This window comes from Nycticebus coucang, chromosome 10 (assembly GCF_027406575.1).
Source record: "Nycticebus coucang isolate mNycCou1 chromosome 10, mNycCou1.pri, whole genome shotgun sequence".
Taxonomy (NCBI): domain Eukaryota; kingdom Metazoa; phylum Chordata; class Mammalia; order Primates; family Lorisidae; genus Nycticebus; species Nycticebus coucang.
In genome coordinates, this window is record NC_069789.1 from 99918357 (window position 1) to 99924327 (window position 5971).

Below are 5971 nucleotides of genomic sequence, written 5' to 3' on the forward strand. Positions count from 1 at the left end.
ACCTGTGCCTCTTTAAAGGACAGTTTAAGCCATTCACATTAATGGAGAATATTGGTAAGTCTGGTAAAATTTTGAGCATCGAGTTTTTCAAAAGTTCAGTGGACATTTTTAATCCTTTCACCACTGTGGAAGTTGGAGTTTCATCAAAAGTTTCTGAGTGACTTTACTTTTGTGGTAGAGGATTGAGCTGGTCATCATGGAGGATATTTCTGAGAATATCCTGAAGAGCTTGTTTGGCTATGGCAAATTTCTTCAACATGTGAATGTCATTAAAGTATTTAATTTCTCCATCATAAATGAACCTCAGTTTAGCTGGATACAGGATCCGGGGTTGAAAGTTATTTTGTTTTAGGAGATTAAAAGTTGATGGCCACCCTCTTCTAGCTTAAAAGTTTTCAGCAGAGAGATCTGCAGTCATTCTAATATTCTTCCCATTGTAGGTTATGGTTTTCTTACATCTGGCTGCTTTCAGAATTTTCTCCTTCATATTGACTTTAGTGAAGTTAATTATGTGCCTGGGGGATGTCTTATTTGGGTTGAGTCATGGTGGGGTTCTGAAACTGTGTACTATCTGAATTTCAGAATCTCTTGGTATGTCTGAAAAATTCTCTTTCATAATTTCATGGAGAAGAGCCTCTGTGCCTTGCAAAGCCACTTCATCACTTTCATGGATTCCAATGAGGCGGATATTAGTCTTCTTTGAATTATCTCAGAACTCTCTGAGAGAATGATCTGTTTTTGCTCTCCATTTGTCTTCTTCTTTGATAGTTTGGGAGCATTCAAAAGCTTTGTCTTCAATGTCAGAAAGCCTTTCTTCTGCTTGCTGCACTGTATTACTGTATTTTTCAGATCTTTGAGGGCTGCAAATTCTTGCTTCAATGTGTCAAAATCTTTGGTGGTTTTGTCTTTAAATTTGTTGAATTCTTGAGACAATTTTTGAATTGCTCTTCAAATTTCTAATTCCAACTTTCGAATTGCTCCTTGAATTTCTATTTCCAACTTTTCCTCCATTCTATTAATCTTGTTTGCAATCCAAATTCTGAATTCAATTTCTGACATCTCGGCCATCTGTTTATGAATGGGATCTTCAGTTACATCTGCCAAATCTTTCCTTGTTGGGGTCGATCTACTCTGTTTATTCATGTTACCAGAGTTTTTCCACTGGTTCCGCCCCATGATTATTTTACACTGTTTGACTAGATGAGTGGATAAAGAAAAGTTGGGTTTGGGGTTCCAGGAGTAGTGATTAACCAGCCCTTTGCCCAAAAGCTGGGACTGGTGTCTGTACCTTTTTCCCTAGAGCTTTGCTGAGGACCCATACAGTGCTATGGCCTGAGAAACTGGGAATCTGCTTGTTGTGGTGGGGCTCATTGGCTCTGTGTTATTTTCAGCTAGTCTCTGTGTGACCCTAGTGTAATAGTTACTGTGGGTTGAAGTCTCAGCTGTGGAGAAATACCAGCAATTAAGTCATCCCACCAACCACCAGCAACAATTGGAAAAGGAAAATCAAACCTTCCTACAACTACACACCCAGGGTACCACTTGGATAGTCCTCAGGCGATTGGCTCAGTTCAAAAGGTCGAAATCAATTGTCTCAGTCAGCACCTGTCTCAGGTGGGAGAGTTTAAAAGGTCTCTGGCAACTAGATCACAGGTGTCTGCTGACAAGTCAAATATGACTTGCTCTGGTTCTCCGTCAGGTCAGGAGGACCCACCCAGCAAATAGATTAGTCTGGGAAGGTTGATGCCTCCTTCCCCACCTTGCACCTCTGTCACACCCAATGACTGATAACCCCACAGGGCTGTGAACCAGGTGCCTCCAATGAGCAGATGCTCCAGGGAACAGAACAACTTTTTGTTTCTGTCCCTGCTAAATTCCTCTGCAGAAGAGAAGCTGTTTTGAGTTCACAGAACCTGTGCCTCAGGCCCTGTCTGTGCCACTGTCCGGTCTCAACTGTAGTTTGTATTCACAGCTCAGTTACCTGTCTGTTCCAGCCTCTGCCTGCCTTCCTTTGTTTAGACTAATGATTCCCTGGGGGCCGGGTGTGTCTTAGGCTTAGTAAAGGGGTCCTCTGGGTCAGCCCCACCCTGGGAGTCTGCTGGCACTGTGCGTGTGTTTTCTAGTCCGCATGTTCCCCCAGGCCAGTACCACCTCAGGCAAACTACTCATGGGGCCTGCATTTCCATCCCAGATCTGTTCCGCTGGTGGTTGCCACCTGAGAAAATGCCCGGCCTCCTCTGGTTGCCCAGAGAGAAGGGGGTGTGACTCCAGGATATCCAGGGGTGAGCCCTATTGTTGCCAAAAACGGCTGCTGCTCTGTGCCTTGGGGCACCGCCGCTCCAGCGTGGTTCCCTCTCAGCTGACCATCCTCTCCTCATTCCCATGCTGCAGAATCAGCACTGACCAGCAGCAGTCCAGGCCCTGTCCACACCTCTCGAGAAAACACCCAAGAATCTGAACTGGGGGACTTCCAGACCTCAGAGTGAGAGTGGAGAGGAGTGCTGGGAGCTCAGAATTGCAAGTAGAGCATATATACAGTTTTAAACAGTTTTATGCCTGGCATGAGAGTGCCATGGCACCCTAGTAGGGGAAGTAGGTCCAGTTTTTAGAGGGTCTTTCCTGTGGAGTATAATGGGAGGACTTTTGAACTCTACTCATTTGTTTATGGGGTACTTTGAGCCATGCTCATTGGGGAGGGGCTGCCCATCCGCTTGGTGATGGATTTTGTACCTTTTGTTTGTATCCTTGGGGTCGCAGTTCACCTCAGCAGGGTTGGTGTGTGTTCTTCAACCTTCTTTTTTGGTGCAGCTCTAATTCACCAGGTTACTTGCTAAATTTCTGTTCTTTAACTCTCCTTCTGGATGGGATCCTCTGTGGAAAGCTGGCTTCAGTCAGCCATCTTGTCTCTGCCCCCTTCTGGGGTTTTCTAAGTATGAGTTCATATCATTGGCAAAGAGAGAGCGTTTCAATTTATCTGCCTCCTTTGGATGCCCTTAGTATCTTTCTCTTTCCGGATTGCATTGTTTAGAACTTCTAGAACTATGTTGAACAGTAGTGTTGATAGTGGACATCCTTGTCTGGTTCTAGTTCTAAGTGGAAAAGCTTTCAGTTTTATTCCATTCAGTATGATATTGGCTGTGGGTTTTTCTTTCTTTTTTTTTTTTTTGTAGAGACAGAGTCTCACTTTATGGCCCTCGGTAGAGTGCTGTGGCCTCACACAGCTCACAGCAACCTCCAACTCCTGGGCTTAAGCGATTCTCTTGCCTCAGCCTCCCGAGTAGCTGGGACCACAGGCGCCCGCCACAACGCCCGGCTATTTTTTGGTTGCAGTTTGGCTGGGGCTGGGTTTGAACCCGCCACCCTCGGTATATGGGGCCGGCGCCCTACCGACTGAGCCACAGGCGCCGCCCGGCTGTGGGTATTTCATAGATCACTTATATCAGTCTAAAAAATATCTCATGTATGCCTATTTTCTTAAGTGTTCTTGTTAGAAAAGGATCCTGAGTTTTGTTGAATCTTTTTTCTGCATATGTTGAAAGGATCATATGGTCTTTGTTTTTGCTTCTCTGTATGTGGTGAATTACATTTATGAATTTGCAAATGTTAAACCAATGTTGCATCACTGGCATGAAGCCTACTTGATTGTGATGTATAATTATTTTAATGTGTAGCTGCAATCTATTGGCTGGGATTTTATTGAGTATTTTTGCATCAATATTCATTAGTGAAATTGGTCTGTAGTTCTCTTCTTTAGTTCAGTCTTTTTCCTGGTTTTGGTATCAGGATGATATTTGCTTCATAAAACATGTGGGGGAAGGTTACTTCCTTCTCAATGTTTTGGAATAGGTTCTGCAGTATGTGTACAATCTTTTCTTTGAAGGTTTGATAGAATTCTGGTGTGAAGCCATCTGGTCCAAAGCTTTTGGTCGGGGGGAGCTTTTATATTGTTTCTTCAATTTTGGTGCTTGATATCAGTCTGTTCAAGGGAATCTATTTCTTTCTGGTTAAGTCTAGGGAGGCTATGTGAATCCAGATATTGGTCCATTTCCTCTAAATGTCAAATATCTGGGCATAGGGTTTTTGTAGTAGTCAAAGATAATCTCTTGTATTTCGTATGGTATCTGTTGTTATTTCCCATTTTTCATTTCTGATTGAGGTTATTAGTGAATTTACTTTTCTGTTTCTAGTTAATCTGGTCAAAGTTTTTTTAAATCAATTTTGTTTATCTTTGAAAATAATCTACTTTTTGTTTCATGATTTTTTTTATTGTTGGGGATTCATTGAGGGTACAATAAGTTTCATTATTTTTTTGAATGATTCTTTTGTTTTCAATTTCATTTATTTCTAATTTAATTTTGGTTATTACTTTTCTTCTACTCAGTTTGGGATCAGATTGTTCTTCTTTTCCATTTCCTGGAGATAATTCATTAGATTGCTGATGTGCAGAGACAATGGAAATTTTAATCTCATGGTTTTCTCAAAATAATTAAATGTTACAAAACTACGTTAAGTATCTAGAAAAGAGTCTGGCACATTCTAAGCACTTGCTAAATACTAACAACTATTAATTCTTTTTATTTACCACTTTCCCCCAAGACTAGGGAAGGATTTATAACTGGACTTAGGGAGCAATCATGCTGATCACATGGTGAGTAATGTGCAGTTTTTTTTTTTTTTTTTGCCAGGGCTGGGTTTGAATCCACTTTTGGCATATGGGGCTGGTGCCCTACTCCTTTGAGCCACAGGTGCCGCCCTAAGGTGCAGTTTTCTGACCATCACCAAACTCATAGCTCACATGTCATAGACCACTCTGTTGTCACTCCAACATTTTACTGATCCATATTTCACCGGATACAGGGACCCCAAAAACAGTTGTTTATCTTTGCAAAGAACTAACTTTTTGTTTCATTAATTTTTCTAAATGATTCTTTTGTTTTCAATTTCATTTCTTTCTTTCTTTTTTCTTTTTGCATTTTTCAGTATAAGGTGTATTCCTGGAATCGCCATGCTACCATGTTGACTTTAGGAAAAACGCATTAACTCCTTTGGCAAAGTTGGTCCTTAACAATCCAGCCAGAAGTGGGTCTTTCAGATACAAATATATATATCCCTTGTTAACTTTTTTTCCCCATGAGTTCCCAGAAATGCACTAGAGAAAGATAAACCTTGGGTAAACAGTTTACCAGCAAACCAATTACAAGGTAGAAAGTTTAAGATCTGAATATGAATCCTGGAACAGATTTGAAACTATCCACATGTATGAACATGTCAGTCAAAGTCACCTCCCAATGTCCCAACAGGTTAGTTCTCCCTTAACTCTCCTAGAGATTTCTGCCTTTTTAAGATGCCAACTTAAGCTTGCCCAGGCTGAATTAATCCAACACTCAGATGCCTAATCTCTCCCCCTTGTCATACAGCTATGAAAATTTTGGAGGCCATGGATAAGACCACAAGTTTAATTTACAGAGGTAAACTTTCTTTCCAATGAAAAAATACATGGCAATTTGTATTTCAAAACCTGGTATAAAGCACAGATACGCTCAACAGTCTACATTAAGTATAATTTCCATTTTATTTTTTTTCCCAAAGGATAGTTATTCTTCAGTCCTCAAGAACTCAACTCCTTACATGGGCTTTGGTGGAGGTCTTGGGGCAGCACCTGCAGGTCTAAATCTGGGTGGAGGTGTTCGGTCCTTGCGGGCTTCCCGAGAACGGTCCTGACTACCTTGCTGTGAATGGCACAACTCACACAGTAATGTAGCTTCACATAGAGCTTGGGAAGCACATAAGCATCGAAGACACTCGCTTCAGAAATATCCCTCACAGCCATGGTCTCCACTATGTTCTGAATGAGAAACTTATTTATAGCTTTGTCTTTGGGAATGCATGGGGCGCAGTTCGTGCAGTGAATAGGTTGCACATGGCCACGACCCTCTTTGGCATGACCGTTGTTCCTTCTTTTCTTTGTCAT

At 41.7% G+C, this 5971-nt stretch overlaps 1 pseudogene; it reads right to left on the reverse strand.

The window, feature by feature from the left end:
* Nucleotides 1–5555: 5555 nt before the first annotated feature.
* On the reverse strand, nucleotides 5556–5971 carry LOC128597717 (40S ribosomal protein S26-like; annotated as a pseudogene).